We start from the raw sequence: 19,084 nt of genomic DNA, 5'->3' as shown, positions 1-19,084 counted from the left end.
TTGTCGTGCCAACTCAATGCACGCAACTTACACTTTAAGTGGGTGCTCTTTGGACAGAATAACACATGTTAATGATCTTGGTGTTCTTCTGGACCCTAAACTTAAATTTTCAGACCATATTTCGTCTATTGTCAATAAGGCCAGGGGTGTGCTTGGTTTTATAAAACGGTGGTCAAAGGAATTTGATGATCCTTACATGACCAAAACCTTATTTATTTCTCTAGTCCGTCCGATCCTCGAGTATGGATCACCTGTTTGGAGTCCACAATATGAAGTTTACTCGGACCGCATTGAATCGGTTCAAAAGAACTTCTTACTTTTTGCCTTACGGCGCCTTAATTGGGATGCAAACCGTAGATTATCTCCTTATTCGAGTAGATTAATGTTAATTAACTTACCCTCCTTAGGTAACCGTAGAACGATGCTTGGAACAGTCTTTATTTTTATCCTTATTCGTGGTGAAGTGGATAGTCCCGACTTGGTTAGTCGGCTAAACTTCACTGTTCCAAGCAGATTTACTGTCTTCTATATCGCGTCTATCTTCCCGCGATTCGAGTCGTACGTTACACGGCAGCGCCCCTCGGTCGGTTGGGCGGGAGGTGTGGCCGTGAGACTCGCGCGTTTTATAAAAAAAAAAAAAAAAAAAAAGGCTCGACAGCAAAAAAGTTCGTAACTCATCGTTTAGCTCTATTCCAAGTCCAGCTAGACCATCCAGAATTTCCACAAACTCGCTTATGTATGTCGACATGCTCTGCCCCTGCTCCATCAAGCAGCTGTTAAGCAGCTTCTTGTACAACTGTACCTTTCGTACAGGCCCGCTTGGCTGATGTACGTCCCTTAATTTGTTCCATGCCTCCACAGCAGTCGAGCAATTCTTGATGTAGGCCAACTGAGATGTCTTTACACTCAGTGTTATTGTTGCTAACGCCTTATTGTCCAAAGCCACAAAGCTGTGTCCCTCTGGAATGTTCGTTGCTGTTAGCTCTCCTGACGTCACACTCCATAACCCGGAATGCACCAATACAGATCGCATCTGTATTTTCCACGTGTAATAGTTTTTCTCGTCTAACTTTTCAATTTGATAAAAGCACTCATTGTTCTTGATCGTGAGTCACACACCGCTTAACCAAAACTTTATTAAATTCACCAATGCCTGGGCCCATAACCTATTGAGCGGCAGAATTTTATAAGAGAAACACCGTGTGTTCGCTGCGGAATTTTATTTGCGACTAAATGATGAATGAAAGAAATGACAAAATGGTTATACATATTTTCTTATTCCTAATTCGTTAGAGCGGAATAAATCTATGATCGGTAACGAAATACAAGCGTGCATTGTATATGTATGTACATACAGGGCATATACAGGGCCTCTATTTTCTACAGATGTCGGAAAAAAGTATACAATTTTTAAAGAAGCAGTCAGAAATTATTTTGGAAATTAGGAAGTTGGAAGCAAAACCAACATTAACGTAGCTTCTGTCATAAAATGATAGGAGTCAATTTCAAAATTGTAAACTAAATAATTCAATTTTAAGTTGGCAATAATTATATCATTTTTATTTTTAACTGGATCTGGAATTACTCAAAACAAGTGGGAAGGGAGTTTACCAAATAAAGGGATTTTAACATTAAAAATAAGCTTATTGTCTACAAAAATTCCCTTAGCTGTTAATAACGTATAAACATCCTTTGATTCCGTTCCTGTTCTTTTCCTGGAAGTACTAATGTTTCTAATAATGCATCCTTTATCAGAGATATTTCGTCCTTTAATTTAATATATTTGGATTCAATCTACCTAATTGTTTCGTTATCATTAAGAAAATGAATTGACTCTTTATAAACATAGTAAATTTTCTTCAGAATTAGTGTAATATTTTCTATCCTCGTATTCATTCTTCTAAAATTTTAATTTACTTTATCGCTGATCTTTTAAGTATATTTAGTCTTGATCCTATGTTTGCCTTTTTGCCTTTTAGATAATTCTGCAGTATTTTGCTAACAGGTTTTTATCTAACAGGTTTTTCATACGAAAATTTTCCCTTTCTATCTGTTCAGACGAACATGAATATATAAAAGGATTTACATAAGAAATGTATGTACAGCTAGTGAAACGCTGCAGCAATGCCTTATCTAAAAATATCTGGGATAAACAACGAACTCCTGCGTGGGTTCCATCCCTTAAATAAAGATGCAAGCGATTACGTAGCATTTCCTTGAAGATAAGGAATATCGTGCACTGGAAAATTCCTGCACTTGAGACAGTTTTCCACATCTGGGGAACAGATGGCCACTGCGTTGGTCTAGTTGCAGATAAGAATAGAATATGTAAATTTCATGTTAGCTACCTAAGCTAGGACTTAGAAAATAAAGATTCAGTTTGAAATTATCAACTCACAAGTAAAGTCTTCTTATTTGGAACCTTTACAATAGAATGTGTGATTATGATAGAGTATATGAAATTATTAAAATGTTCTTTTAACTATTCAAACTATTTTGTTTTTGACAAATCAAATTCTGAATGAATGCTCTTGTTTCCCCCTATATGGTAAGAGACAGAGTATAAAAAAAAGCAAAAAGATACAAAAGAATCTTTTCTGTTTTAAATTAAAACAAACACCTAGTATTTTAATAACTAAAGGTTGTTGTGTTTACCATAATAATTTGTGGTAAGGCGTGCTTGAGGCCATACATCAGCAACTGTGAAAATAAAAAGTGCATACAAATAAAAAGAAAAAGTGCCAAATAAATGCCATAGAGCATTATAAATAAACAGCTCATTAATTGAGTGCAGTGTAAATGCCATTAGAGCGGCGACGTCAGTAGCAGCAACAACAACAGCAACAGTTAAGACGGCAGCAACAACAACAACAGCAGCAACAAGAACAGAATAACCAACAACAGAGCAACGCACCAACATCAAAAAGGACGCAAAAAGATAAGCTCAATATTATTTATTTTAATTTCTTCTAAGAATTTTTTTCTTATTAAAAAAAAAACAACAAACAGATTACTTTGATAACTTTGATCGAGAATATAAATCGATTCCCTACCATTCCCTGGGTTTGGAGTATGAGGTGTTGTTCTTGAATATGTTCTTTATCAGAATCAAAAGAGATCGGGTCCCCCCACGTCCCACCCCGAATTTCCCAGGCAAAAGATACTTTCAACTCAGCGTAAAACACGCGCGGCTTAGTGCAAATTGTGCTACAAGCGCAGTCGCTGCGCAGTACAAAATTGTATGGCGGGCATACAAGTAAAATTGAATGATTATTTTTAACAAAAAGAGCATACAAAGGTAAAAATAGATAAACAAATGACAAAAAAAAAAATATAATAAATCCAAATTTTTTTCTTTAAAATGTATTTATTTTTTGTTTTTAAAACAAAATTTATTTGAAAAAATGAAATAAAAATTTTTTCAATAGGGTGAGGGGCCCTTGACTTAAACCCGCCCCGGGCCTCAAGTGTCCTTAGTCCGCCACTGCGAAATTGGATAAAAATTGAGAAAACTGCCTCCAAAAACATTAATTTTCGAATATAAAATCTACTATTTATCACACCATAGTGTATGACCACTTAACGACGTCAGTAGCAGCAACAACAATGGCAACAGTTAAGACGGCAGCAACAACAACAGCAGCAGCAACAAGAACAGAATCACCAACAACAGAGCAACGCACCAACATCAAAAAGGACGCAAAAAGATAAGCTCAACATTACATATTTTAATTTTATTACTCCTAAGAATTTTTTTCTTATTAAAAAAAAACAACAAACAGATTACTATTACAATTAAGAACTTGTAAAATCAAGCTCATCAAAAAAAAAAAGTCTTATACCTACCATTAAATAAAAAAAGAGTCATTATAATGATGTTGGAAAAAAGCATACAATTTTTAAAGAATCAGTCCGAAATTATTTTGGAAATTAGGAAGTTGGAAGCAAAACCAACATTGTCAGATTCCGATTTAGTAGGCTTAGAGGAGCTTCAAAAATGCTTTATTGCTAATCATAGCAATTTGATAAAGATCGGCGTTTTCGATCATGAATATTTTAATTCAAAGCAGTATGACCTAATAATGATGGTCGTAGCACAAATTAAAATTAAAACTGGAAAAAGTAAACAAAGTAGTAGTTCCGTTGAGCACCCAGTCACCATTTCAAACCCGGAGAAGAAGGGTATTCAAAGAACAGAGGGTATGTCAAAAGAGCCAAGTGAAAACACTTTAAAAATAGAGCAGGCGTTCCGTACTAATGTTGGTGAATTTAGGGTATACCTAGAAGATAAGTCAAAAATAATAGAGCATGCTGGAGTCCAGATTTCCTTCAAATAAGGAAAAACAAAATAGAGTTCCCTTGGAACAAAATATATAACCTGATAGAACATTCTAATACTTATTTTGAAAGTTCGCTATTTGATGAAGAAATTAGCGAACTTGAATTTGACAGGCAGAATGTTTTAGCAGCCATAAATAGTCGACTCAGTGGAGCAATCAACAAAGCTGAAATGTCGACGGTTGTAAAGGCAGAGGAGTTACCAACCCTGTCTAAAATCCAGATACCCACTTTGTTTGGTGATTCCAAAGAATGGGATCTTTTTAATGAGCTCTTCACAGAGCTCATTCATACGAGGGAGGATCTTAGTCCTTCACTTAAATTTAATTATCTGAAGTCAGCATTAAAAGGAGAAGCCAGGAATATGGTGACTCATTTATTGCTTGGCTCTGGAGAGAATTACGAAGCCACTTGGGAGTTTTTGACCAATCGGTTTGAAAATAAAAGGAAAATTTTCTCAGAGCACATGAATAGGCTAATCGATATGCCAAGTTTAAATTTGGAATCGAATAAGCAAATTAAGACATTTATTGACACAATTAACAAGTCAATTTACATTGGTTGCAATTTTTGCTCACATAATTCTTCGAAAATTTAACAAAGAGTCACTCAGTTTATTTGAAATCAGCTTTGTTCGACTTGTCAAAGACCTCACCACACGTTGCTTCACTTTGCAGGACATAATCCAGAAAAAGTGAATACGTGTAGAACGGCAGGTCAAGCCTTGTTAGCCACGGCTTTGGTTCAAGTGAAGTCGAGGAATGGAGGTTTTGAAAAACTAAGAGCTTTGATTGATAGTGGTTCTCAAAGCACAATCATTTCAGAAGAATCTGCACAGATTCTTAAATTGAAAAAGTTCGTTTACAGACAGAAATAAGTGAAGTATCTTCCACAGGAAAGTGCATTTCCAGGCACAAGGCAATTATTTCGATCAAAAATTCTCCAAAATATTTAGAAATTGAAGCACTTGTTCTTCCAAAGCTAATGACAGCACTTCCAGTCAACACAATTAATGTTGATCAGAAAAAATGGAAGGGCTTTAAATTAGCCGACCCCGAATTTAATAAACCAGGTCGTATTGATCTAATCATTGGAGCAGACGTATATACTCACATTTTGCAAAATGGAGTTAAAAAAATAGACGGGCTCCTTGGACAAAAAACTGATTTCGGGTGAATAGTTTCTGGATGTAAAAAATCCAAAGGAAAAGAAACCATTGTAGCCACAACAATAGAATTAAAAGATTTAGATCGCTACTGGGAAGTTGAAGATGAGGAAAAAAATTATATCGAGTCTGAAATCTGTGAAAATAAATTTATTAAAACTACAAAAAAGGATTCAGATGGGCGATACATTGTGTCAATTCCATTAAAGGAGGATGTCACCTTAGGAGATTCAAAGAAACAAGCCATAGCTCGTTACATGAATCTGAAGAAAAAACTACAAAGAAATGAAAAACTTAAGGTTGACTACACTAAATTCATAAAAGAATACATGGATTTAGGACACATGGTTGAGGTGAATAATAAAGGCAAATATTTCTTGCCGCACCAGGCTGTGATTAGAGATTCAAGCCTCACGACCAAATTAAGAGTAGTTTTTGATGCTTCAGCAAAAACCACTAATAACAAAAGATTGAACGACATAATGTGGGTTGGACCACGAGTTCAAAAAAATATTTTTGACATTATTGTTAAATGGAGAAAATGGGAATTTGTTGTTTCTGCGGACATTGAAAAGTTGTACCGTCAGATTAAAATAAATGAAAATGACCAAAAATATAAATATATTTTATGGAGAAATTCTCCAGAAGAAAAAATTAAAAATTATAAACTAACAACAGTCACTTATGGTACGGCATCTGCACCATACTTAGCTACTAGGGTTCTGGTGGACATAGCAGATAAATGTCAAAATAAAAATGTAAGTGAAATAAGGAACGATTTTTACATGGACGACCTAATGACTGGAGCCGATTCTGTAGAAGACGCCAAAAATGTTGTCCAACTAGTTTTAAACAAATTACAAAAAGTATGACAAAATTTAAGAAAATGGATATCTAATAATTCAGAAATAATATCAACAGTAGAGGATACTGGGGATAACAAGGTTCTTAGTATTATTGAAAATGAGAGTGTTAAAACACTTGGACTTCAATGGGAACCACAAAAGGATTTATTTAAGTTTAAAGTAAGCTGCGGGTCATCCAAATTGACAAACAAAAGGAAAGTACTATCGATATTATCTAAAATATATGATCCCATAGGATGGTTGGCTCCCGTGACTATTTTAGGAAAGCTTTTCATTCAAAAACTTTCGATAAGCAAAAGTGAATGGGATCAGGAATTAGCAGCAGAAGATTTGAAATACTGGGAAGCATATAAGGAAAATTTATTATATTTAGAAAATATTCGAATCCAAAGATGGATTAATTCTAGAAATGGCATAAGTATTCAGCTACATGGATTTGCTGATGCCTCAGAAAAAGCATATGCTGCAGTAGTGTATGCTAAAGTAGGAGATGCTGTAACTATAATAGCTAGCAAAAGTAGAGTCAATCCTGTAAAAAATAGAAAGACTATCCCTAAACTAGAACTGTGCGCCGCTCGTTTGTTAAGTTTACTGATCCAAAGAATAAAAGAGTCATTAACCAGTAAGGTAGAAATTTATGCTTGGAGTGATTCCACTATTACTTTAGCATGGATCAAGAATGGCCAGAGTAAGGTTAAATTTATCAGACGAAGAACGGATGACATTGGGAAATTAAAAAATACTGAATTGAATCATGTGAAGTCAGAGGATAATCCAGCAGATTTAGCATCTAGGGGAATTAATTCAAAACAATTGACACACTGTGATCTTTGGTGGAAAGGTCCAAGATGGCTAGGTAACCCAAAGGAACTTTGGCCTCAGCAGCAATCTGTAGAAGAAACTGTACTGGTAAACACAATAATTAATGACGAAACAAATGATCGAATTAATAAATTAATAGAAAAGTATTCCAGTATGGAAAAACTCATACGTATAGTAGCATATATAAACAGATTTATTCAAATAAAAAGCAAAAAAAAATACTATCCATCTTATTTTTCAGTAAAGGAGTTAAAACTCGCTGAAAGGGTTGTTATTAAGAAACAACAAGAACATCAGTTCGGTCAGGAGATAAAGTGCCTGCAAAACAACAAAGAAATTAAGACAAATTATAAAATATTGTTATTGAATCCATTTTTGGACAAGGATGGGATTCTGAGAGTAGGAGGAATACTGCAAACTCAAATGCAGCGTTTGAAGTTAAGCATTCGATTATATTAGAAAAAGGTTACTTAACAAAATTATTAATACAAAATGCTCATAGGGAAACATTGCATGGTGGGATAAACCTAATGCGAAATTACATCCAAAGAAAATATTGGATTTTTGGTTTAAAAAATGCACTGAAAAAAAAAATATTTAAGAGAATGTGTGAAGTGCGCAAGGTACAGGCAAAACACAGCTCATCAAATAATGGGTAATTTGCCAAGATATAGGGTTACTATGTCATTTCCATTTTTAAATTCGGGATTAGATTACGCAGGTCCTCATTATGTTAGGTGTTCAAAAAATCGCGGACAAAAAACATTTATAGGATACGTTGCCGTATTTGTTTGTATGGCAACCAAAGCCATACATTTAGAAATGGTAAGCGATCTAACTTCTGACGCATTTTTAGATGCTCTCAGAAGGTTCATTACAAGACGAGGGAAATGTGCCAATATCTATTCAGATAACGGAACAAATTTTGTAGGAGCTGCCAGAAAATTAGATCAAGAATTATTTTATGCAATACAAGAAAATTTAGCAATTGCTGCGCAGCTGGAGAAGGATAGAATTGACTGGCATTTTATTCCCCCGGCAGGACCTCACTTCGGAGGTATTTGGGAAGCTGGGGTTAAGTCAATGACATACCATTTAAAGCGTATAATTGGCGACACTATTTTGACATACGAGGAAATGTCAACTCTTTTATGTCAAATAGAAGCATGTTTAAACTCAAGACCATTATACACAATAGTTAATGAGATTGACCAACAAGAGGTTTTAACACCAGGTCATTTTTTGATTGGAAGACCCACCTTAGAAATAGTCGAACCAATGAAAGATGAAAGAATCGGAAATTTGGATAGGTGGAGACTTATCCAAAAAATGAGGAAAGATTTCTTGGTAAAATGGAAGAATGAATATTTGCATACGCTCCAGCAAAGGAATAAAAGAAAAAGAGAAATTCCTAATATAGAAGAAGGCCAAATAGTTTTGTTGAAGGATGAGAATTGTCATCCAGCAAGATGGCCTTTAGGAATGGTGGAAAAAGTCCATAAAGGGAAGGATGATAAGGTCCGAGTGGCTAAAGTAAAAATGCAGGAGGGATTTATCACCAGACCCATTACAAAAATTTGTCTTTTAGAAGGTATAAGTTCTGTTGAAAAAAATGAGGCTGACCCTGAGCCAAAAAGACGGACTAGAGCGACATCAGGAATGTCCAAGATTGGGATTATCATGACAATGTTGTTGTTTATATTAAGCTGTCAATTTTCTAGCGCATTACCTAAAAATATAACACCAACATATTCAATAGAGAATATAAATAAGAATTAGATCCTCTAGGAGATGTTAAGATTGTCAGTACTTCTTGGAATTTGGTGATCTATTATAAAATGGATCCATATTTTAGAATGATTACAAAAGGTAATGCGCTTATAAGAGAAATGAGAAAAGTTTGTGAAAAGCTTCATAGCTTTGAAGAACAATGTAGTCAAGTTTTAGATAATATGCCAGATCAGTTATCGGAACTTAAAGAAAACAATAAATAGTTTATGATGCAGTCTAGATCCAGAAGCAAGCGTGCCCCGTTCGAATTTATGGGATCTTTGTATCATATTTTATTTGGTATAATGGATGAGGATGACAGGGATCAATTGGAACAAAACATGAAGAATTTATTAGATAATCAGAACAACCTTGATAAACTAATAAAAAAACAAACATCAGTGGTTGATTCAACTACCAATTTATTAAAAAGAACCACCGAAGATGTTAACGCAAATTTTAGGAGTGTGGAAATAAGAATTGAGAACATGACCGAAGTTCTTAAAGAAAATTATTATGTTTATAAGGAATCGATAAAATTCTTTATGGTTACGAAACAGCTGCACTTATTGATAGAAGAAGGCGAAAAAGTTCAAGCAGGTAGTATAAGCCTTTTGATTGATATTAATCACGGTAGGCTAAATACAAATATTCTTAGGCCAAATCAGCTCAAAAAGGAAATTGCCAAAATTCAGCAGAGCCTTTCGGAGAATTTAGTAATTCCAGGAAAACGGTCAGGTACGGAACTTAAGGAGGTGTATACGTTGTTAACAGCCAGAGGTTTATTTATCGACGACAAATTAATAATTAGTGCAAAGGTGCCTCTGTTTAGTAGGCATCCATCTAAATTGTTTAGACTCATTCCGGTGCCAATACGTAATGAAGATCAGATAATAATGGTGCATACAACTGCCGAATATTTAATTTATAATTATACCCGTTACTCGTAGAGTAAAAGAGTATACTAGATTCGTTGAAAAGTATGTAACAGGCAGAAGGAAGCGTTTCCGACCATATAAAGTATATATATTCTTGATCAGGATCAATAGCCGAGTCGATCTGACCATGTCCGTCTGTCCGTCCGTCCGTTTGTCCGTCCGTATGAACGTCGAGATCTCAGGAACGGGTATCAGATAGTCGGGGAACTCGACTATAGCGTTCTCTCTTGTTTTGAAATAGATTCCTATCAGATAATGACGGAAGCCACTATAAATCAATGTCAGTAATGGCAACTAAATAAGAGAATATGAAAAGGAAGTTGGCCCTGGAATTCTGCGAATGATATTGCATGTGAGATCCAGCCTCTAAAGCCAAATAGAGCGGCGAACTGTATCTATAAAACAGCAGTCGACTCTAAAAGTTACTGGGTAGAGTTGGAGAAGAAAAGCAGTTGGTTGTTTAAGGTTCCGGTAAATTCCAAAATCCGACTGCAATGTACAGGCTCTCCAATTGAATTGTTTGATTTGCCGCAGCAAGGAGTTCTAAGCATTGCGCCATATTGTACGGCTAGAACCGACGATAATTTTCTATTTGCCCACCATAATATTCAATCGTCCGAAAGCGAAGAATCGCTATCCATGCCTTATATAGGGAAGGTTAGTGAAGTACGGAAGATTATTTGGGATCCGCTAAAATTATTATTATTAAATCATACTGCAGAATTTGAACGATTAAATAATGAAATTAAATATATGAAGGAGCATCATCAGAAATTAAAGGACTTAGATTTCCATCATATTTCCGGACATGCTGGATTAATTATTGCTTTAATAATAATGGTAGTATTAATAATATATTTTATACGAAAATGTGCTATTCAACAAAGATTGCAAGCAATAACCTTAATAAAATTAAATAAAAAAAAAATAAGAAAATAATTAACTAAAATTGTAAACAAAAGATAATAAGCCAAGTAACTCGGGCATTTACAAAAATATTGGTTGCAAAATAAATTATATCGAATAAAATAAATACAGTCCACTCTTTTTATAATGCAACTAATTAAAATATACATCTACTTTTGCTGGCCCTTGGCAGAATGTTCAGACGAACATGAATATATAAAAGGATTTACATAAGAAATGTATGTACAGCTAGTGAAACGGTGCAGCAATGCCTTATCTAAAAATATCTGGGATAAACAACGAACTCCTGCGTGGGTTTCATCCCTTAAATAAAGATGCAAGCGATCACGTAGCATTTCCTTGAAGATAAGGAATATCGTGCAGTGGAAAATTCCTGCACTTGAGACAGTTTTCCACATCTGGGGAACAGATGGCCACTGCGTTGGCCACTGCGTCTAGTTAGAGATAAGATTAGAATATGTAAATTTCATGTTAGCTACCTAGGCTAGGACTTAGAAAATAAAGATTCAGTTTGAAATTATCAACTCACAAGTAAAGTCTTCTTATTTGGAACCTTTACACTATCTTTAGTCATAAAAAGTTTGTTATTTTTTTCCAGATCTGCAATGTGTCGTTGAGTGTTATCAAGAACAGTATTAAATTGATCTTCAAACCCATGAAGTTTATCACACACCACTCTTATTTTTTTCATTTGGAAGTCTTCCCCTTGTTATCATGTCGAAATATGGATCCATTTCATAATACACAATTAGACCCCAAGAAGATGCTATGACTTCGATATCTTCCATTGGATCTAACCTCTTAAGTTTGTGTGGGTAAACTTGCATTCGATAATTGACAAATCCACATTGGGATAACATTATGGCCATTACTCCAGGCGTATGGATTGAACGGGTATTTCGAGTAGCATTGGCCTGTTTAAAATGAATAGGTGATTCGCTATCTTCAGCCTCAATTCCAGGTTAAGGACCAACTTTTGTAATGGGTCTTAAAATTGATCCATTTTGTAATTTTACTCTTACTACCCTGACTAGGTCGTCTTTTCCTTTATGTACATCTTTTACTTTTCTTAAGGGCCATCTTGCGGAAAATCTTTGCATTCCTATTTTACATCTATTTTTTTGTTAAAGAGTGTTTAAATAATCATTCTTTCATTTAATCCAAAATCCGCTTTCATTTTTATACCCGTTACTCGTAGAGTAAAAGGGTATACTAGATTCGTTGAAAAGTATGTAACAGGCAGAAGGAAGCGTTTCCGACCATATAAAGTATATATATTCTTGATCAGGGTCAGTAGCCGAGTCGATCTGGCCATGTCCGTCTGTCCGTCCGTCTGTACGTCCGTCTGTCCGTCTGTCTGTCCGAATGAACGTCGAGATCTCAGGAACTACAAAAGATAGAAAGTTGAGATTAAGCATACAGACTCCAGGGACATAGACGCAGCGCAAGTTTGTCGATTCATGTTGCCACGCCCACTCTAACGCCCATTAAACCGCCCAAAACTGCCACGCCACACTTTTGAAAAATGTTTTGATATTTTTTCATTTTTGTATTAGTCTTGTAAATTTCTAACGATTTGCCAAAAAACTTTTTGCCACGCTACTCTAGCGCCTACAAACCGCCCCAAGCTGCTACGCAAACACTTTTGAAAAATGTTTTGATATTTTTTCATTTTTGTATTAGTCTTGTAAATTTCTAACGATTTGCCAAAAAAGTTTTTGACACGCCCACTCAAGCGCCCACAAACCGCCAAAAACTGTCAGTGCTGAAGACTCCTTCGCACTTTCACTAGCTGAGTAACGCGTATCAGATAGTCGGGGAACTCGACTATAGTGTAGCATATCTACCCTTCCATATATCAAAGAATGGGTATGTCTTAACGTTTGTACATAGTCACATTGTGCCAGACTAAATAAAGACATACAAATACCCAAAATGACCAACAACAATAATATAAGCATTCCAGCGCCCAAGAAATATGATCGAACGCTTATACATAAGCCGATCGCGGAGCCTGGGAATGCTGAGCATGCACTTTGCAGCTCAAGTGGTCAAGCCATACATAAACATATGCATGCCTTCTGCATACATATGTATATGTATAAATGCAATTCAGAAATATATAGAGATAAGCAATATATGTGCGGGTTAGCTGAACCCAAAATCAGCTCAGAAGATTCATTCAAATAAAGAACCATGAAGTGACCGGATCGCTCTCTCTCTCTCTTGACAAAGATATATTATATTAATTACATGGCGATAATATATTAATTACATGGCGACCGTGACTTAAAGAACCAAACTGTGAGTGAAATTTTGATTTCTGGCAGTGTATGCAGCGCACCACCCGGAAGGGGAAGACCTCCGCCACAGCCGTCTACATCATAAACGGCAAATTAATAATTTGTACAATCCGGAAGAGAACCCGGACCGAAGTGATTTAATGTGTAAAAAAAAATACCGTGTAAATGAATGGCGGATGAGCCAGAATTCGAAAAAGCGGAGCCAAAAAGGCAGAAAGATCCGCCAACATTAAAAGAAGCTTTAGAAAACCCAACAGACGGACCACGCCCACTCACAATAGCTGAGTATCGGGCTCGACAGCAAAAGAAAATAATTAAAAAACATAAAAGAAGTGGCCGTCGGGTCAAGCTTCTCCAACAACGGCGGCTGGTCAAAGAAATGACCCAGCTCGCCAAAGATGAAGAGAACCGGCAACGCTACAAAGAGCGTTTGGAACAAATTGAAGAAAAACTTCGCACTGGTGCGAAGTAACGCAAACGGGCTGCAAATTTTGCCAATGCCCCAATTTGCCTAAACAAGGCAGCCGAAAAACGCTACAAAGAGCGCATCCAAGAAGACAAGTTTCCAAGTTTCGCAAGGTGCGAAATAACGCAAACGGGCTGCAAAATTTTGCCAATGCCCCAATTTGCCTTTAGGCTTTTACTAACAAATGTGGTTGGATTTTTAATTTTTTTTTTTAAAATTTGTAATTAAATCTGTAAGCCAACCACATTAACTCACACACTAACTTTTTCACACTCAAAAAAAAAAGGTTTTGGTACAATGACAAGCGTAAAATAAAAAAAAAAAAGAGAAAATTTTAATTTTATTTTCATTGATTTCGTAGAAGAAATAGAATATCTAATTTTTTTTTTTCTTTTAATGAAGGGTTCCATTGAATATATAATTTAAAATGGGATGGTTTAGCTCTAGCAAGGAGGCAAGTGACAACACTGCCAATGTAGTAAATGAGGTAAAAATAATCGATCATAGGGAAGATATTGAATCCTTGCGACTTTTACTACTAATTATAACAGTAGTTCTAGTTCTACAATTTTTGCTTACACTTTATGTTAAGCATAATAAAATTATAAAAAAAAGATATGTCAGCAGGGCCAACCATCTAGATCTGGTTTAAAAAAAAAAAGAAATGATCAAGAAGCTACAATCTAAGAATGGAATGGAGCGAAATAGCGAAACGCATTGACGACTTTCGCTATAGATTTGACAAATCTTACAAATGCATTAATAGAGATGCAGTAATTAAACCAGAGACCCTAAAAAGCCACACAGAAATTGTAGTAGGCGAATATAATAATATAGTTACTTTAGTAAATAACTATAAAAATAGATTCACACCTGAGCACTGCAACAAATGTCTAAGGGTAATAAAATCCCTTAATACAAGATTAAATAATATCAAAAACAGGAGACATATTGCAATTAACGTGCCAGAAAGCCTAGATCAATTGGTGGAATTCGATCCTGACCAGTTCAAAGGGCTAGATGAATCTATTCAAACAGGCGACGCTGAATCCGATAGTGACATTGAAACACTAGAGGAAAGCGATCAAATCGAATTTAAGCCTGAACCAATAACAATTTCCGAAATGGCTCAGACAGTAACAGAATTCATCAGGCTAGCCACATCTCTGATACCAGAGTTTGATGGTAGGCATGAAAATCTGCAAAGCTTCTTAGACGCTCTAGGTCTATTAGACAGCTTAAAGGGCGCTCATGAGACAACAGCCGTAAGCCTTATAAAAACAAAACTTAAAGGCCATGCTAGGAATCTCATCAGTAATGAGCAAACAATTAATGAAATTATTGCCCAACTGTCGACTGCAGTAAAAGGAGAATCGGTAGAAGTCATATCTGCCAAGCTCCTCAATCTGCAACAGAAAAACAAAACGGCCAACCAGTACACCCAAGAGGTGGAAAAACTGACGAAGGCCCTTGAAGGTGCCTATATCAGTGAAGGTATCAGCCAATCCATTGCAAATAAATACAGCACTACAGCAGCTGTAAAGGCCATGACACAAAATTGCTCCATCGATAAAGTTAAACTTATCATGCAAGCAGGCACATTCACAAACATGAATGAAGCCATCTCCAAATTTGTCAACTCTTGCACCGAGATAACAGGTCAAAGTAACACTGTTCTCCATTATCGACGAGGTGCAAATAACAATAATAGAGGAGGCCGAGGTTATAATCGTGACAGAAATAACTACCAAAACAATTACAACCGAGGTAGCAGTTACAACAATAATAACTATAATTACCGTGGAGGAAGACGAGGTCAAAACCAAGGAAGAGGCCGAGTTAACTCCAATCAGAGCAATAACAACAACAATGTGAGGATGTTGCAAAATACGTCGGAAAACTCACAGAACCCTTTAGGAAACAATCAATAAATGCAAAAGTTCATACCATCAATTATAGTCTTAATACATTCGTAACCTTCTATAATCATTCAACTGAAAATAAACTAACATTCCTCATAGATACGGGTGCAGAAATCTCACTTTTAAAAGTAAATTCTGATAACTTCAAAATTCACGATGAAAAAATAATAAACATCGAAGGCATAGGCCAAGGCGTAATAAAATCTCATGGAACAACCTCAATAGAACTTCGATCAACAAAATATATTATTCCACATGAATTTCATTTGGTAGACTCAAATTTTTCAATACCATGTGATGGAATAATAGGAATTGACTTTATAAAAAAATTCAATTGCCAACTAGATTTCAAACCAAGTGAAGACTGGCTTATAATTAGACCCCAAAATTTAAAATATCCAATATACGTTCCGATAACATATAGCGCAGGCAACAATACAGTCCTTCTGCCAGCCAGATCACAAGTTATTCGAAAAATAGACATTAATACCGTAAATGATTACATTTTCGTTCCTAATCAGGAAATACATAATGGAATTTATATTGCAAATACAATAGCAGCATCCAAACATGTATACATTCGACTTCTAAACACAACTAATTTCGACCAATTGGTCAAAGTAAACGAAATCCAATATGAAAACCTAAAAGATTACGACATTCATAACATCGATCCAGAAAATAGAAGCGAACAAGTACTTTCCAAACTAAAGAAAAATTTTCCAGAGCAATTTAAAAGCCAATTAACTGAATTATGCTCAAAGTATAGTGATGTGTTCGGACTGGAAACCGAACCAATATCAACAAATAATTTTTATAAACAAACATTAAGACTTAAAGATGATGAACCCATTTATATAAAAAACTACAGAAGTCCGCATAGCCATATTGATGAAATTCAAAAACAAGTAGGAAAATTAATAAACGACAAAATCGTAGAACCGTCTGTATCCGAGTACAACAGCCCACTCTTGTTAGTTCCGAAAAAATCATTACCGAATTCAGAACAAAAGAAATGGCGATTAGTAATTGACTATCGTCAAATCAATAAAAAACTTCTTTCTGATAAATTTCCACTCCCAAGAATTGATGACATTTTAGATCAACTTGGTCGAGCTAAATACTTTTCATGCCTTGACTTGATGTCAGGTTTTCATCAAATAGAACTTGAAGAAAACTCAAGAAACATAACATCATTTTCAACAAGCAATGGCTCATATCGCTTCACGCGATTACCATTTGGACTTAAAATAGCACCAAATTCATTCCAGAGAATGATGACCATATCATTCTCCGGTTTGGAACCTTCTCAGGCATTCCTTTATATGGATGACTTAATGGTGATAGGATGTTCCGAAAAACACATGATTAAAAACCTAACTGATGTTTTTAATGTATGCAGGAAATATAACCTAAAGTTGCATCCAGAAAAATGTTCATTTTTCATGCATGAAGTGACCTTCCTAGGCCACAAATGCACTGATAAAGGAGTTTTGCCAGATGACAAGAAATTTGACGTCATCAAAAATTATCCTGTCCCTCATGATGCGGAGAGCATTCTGCAACTATTATCGTCGATTTATAAAAAACTTCGCCGACTATTCACGGCACATAACTAGATTATGTAAAAAGAATGTCCCTTTTGAATGGTCAAACGAATGCCAAAACGCATTCGAATACCTTAAAGAAAAGCTTATGCACCCCACGTTATTACAATATCCTGATTTTCGCAAAGAATTTTGCATTATAACAGATGCTAGTAAACTAGCTTGCGGAGCGGTTCTAACTCAGAACCGTGAAGGGATTCAACTCCCAATAGCTTATGCATCTCGTTCATTTACAAATGGGGAAAGCAATAAGAGTACAACGGAACAAGAACTAGCGGCAATTCATTGGGCAATTATCTATTTTAGACCACACTTTTATGGCAAACATTTCACTATTAAAACGGATTACAGACCATAAACGTATCTATTTTCTATGACTAATCCCAGTTTTAAATTAACTCGCATGCGGCTAGAGCTTGAAGAATACGACTTCACTGTAGAATACCTAAAGGGGAAAGATAATTTCGTAGCAGACGCACTTTTGCGTATAAATATAAAAGAATTAAAAGACATGCAACATAAAGTCCTGAAAGTCACTACCAGGCAACAAAGTAGACAGGATAAAAACTGTACAGTATCAAATAAGGAACTATTGCCTAGGCAAAGTATCCAAAATGTATCCAAGCCCAACGTACATGAAGTCATAACAAATGATGAAGTACGAAAAGTAGTGACCTTGCGAATAACTGAATCTATTTGTTTACTAAAACGAGGAAATAAAGTTATTGCAAGAATTGAAGTTGACGATTTATATACCAATGGAATTCTAGATTTAGATCAGTTCTTCCAAAGGCTTGAAACGCAAGCCGGTATACTAAAGATCAGCCAACTCAAATTGGCACCGAGTGAAAAAATCTTTGAATCCATTTCAATAGATGCTTTCAAGCAGATGGGCAACAAGAAATTAAAATCATTGAGAGTAGCGCTACTCCAGCCGGTGACCATTATACAAAATGAAAAAGAGATACAATCAATACTGTCTACATTCCATGACGATCCAATTCAAGGAGGTCATACAGGCATTACAAGAACGCTAGCAAAAATTAAAAGACACTACTATTGGAAAAATATGACTCGTCATATAAAAGAGTACATACGTAGATGTCATAAATGCCAAATGTCGAAGACAACGACACACACAAAGACCCCAATGACTAAAACAGAAACCCCAGCAAATGCTTTCGATATAGTGATAGTGGACACCGTTGGTCCACTACCGAAATCAGAATATAACAATGAATACATCGTCACACTAATATGTGATTTAACGAAATATCTGGTAGCCATACCTGTTGCGAACAAGAGCGCAAATACAGTCGCAAAAGCTATATTCGAAAATTTTATACTAAAGTACGGTCCAATGAAGACGTTCATTTCGGACATGGGTACCGAGTATAAAAACAAAGTAATTTTAGACATGTGTAAATATATGAAGATTGAAAATCTCACATCCACAGCATATCTTCACCAGACTTTAGGGACAATAGAACGAAGTCATAGAACATTCAATGAATACATTCGTTCGTACATTTCTGCTGATAAAACGGATTGGGACGTTTGGATACAATATTTCACATATTGTTTCAACACAACACCATCAGTCATGCATGAGTACTGTCCATATGAACTAGTCTTTGGTAGATTACCAAGACAGTTCGCAGATTTTAATAAAATAAATAGAGTAGAACCACTTTATAATGTAGAAGATTACTCTAAGGAAATAAAATTTAGATTAGAAATAGCATACAACAGAGCTAGACTTATGTTAGAAAAAGCTAAGTCTTATAGGAAACAAAACTACGATAAGAAATCGTTAGATTTTGAATTAAAAGTAGGAGATAAAGTAAGTCTAAGAAACGAAGCGGGTCATAAGTTAGATCCAGCATATTTAGGTCCTTATACGGTAGAAACCATAGAAGATAGGGATAACATTATAATTAAAGATAACAAGAATAAGAAA

This window comes from Drosophila teissieri, unplaced genomic scaffold, assembly GCF_016746235.2.
Source record: "Drosophila teissieri strain GT53w unplaced genomic scaffold, Prin_Dtei_1.1 Segkk39_quiver_pilon_scaf, whole genome shotgun sequence".
In the NCBI taxonomy this organism is placed as follows: Eukaryota; Metazoa; Arthropoda; class Insecta; order Diptera; family Drosophilidae; genus Drosophila; species Drosophila teissieri.
This window is presented reverse-complemented; position numbering follows the sequence as displayed.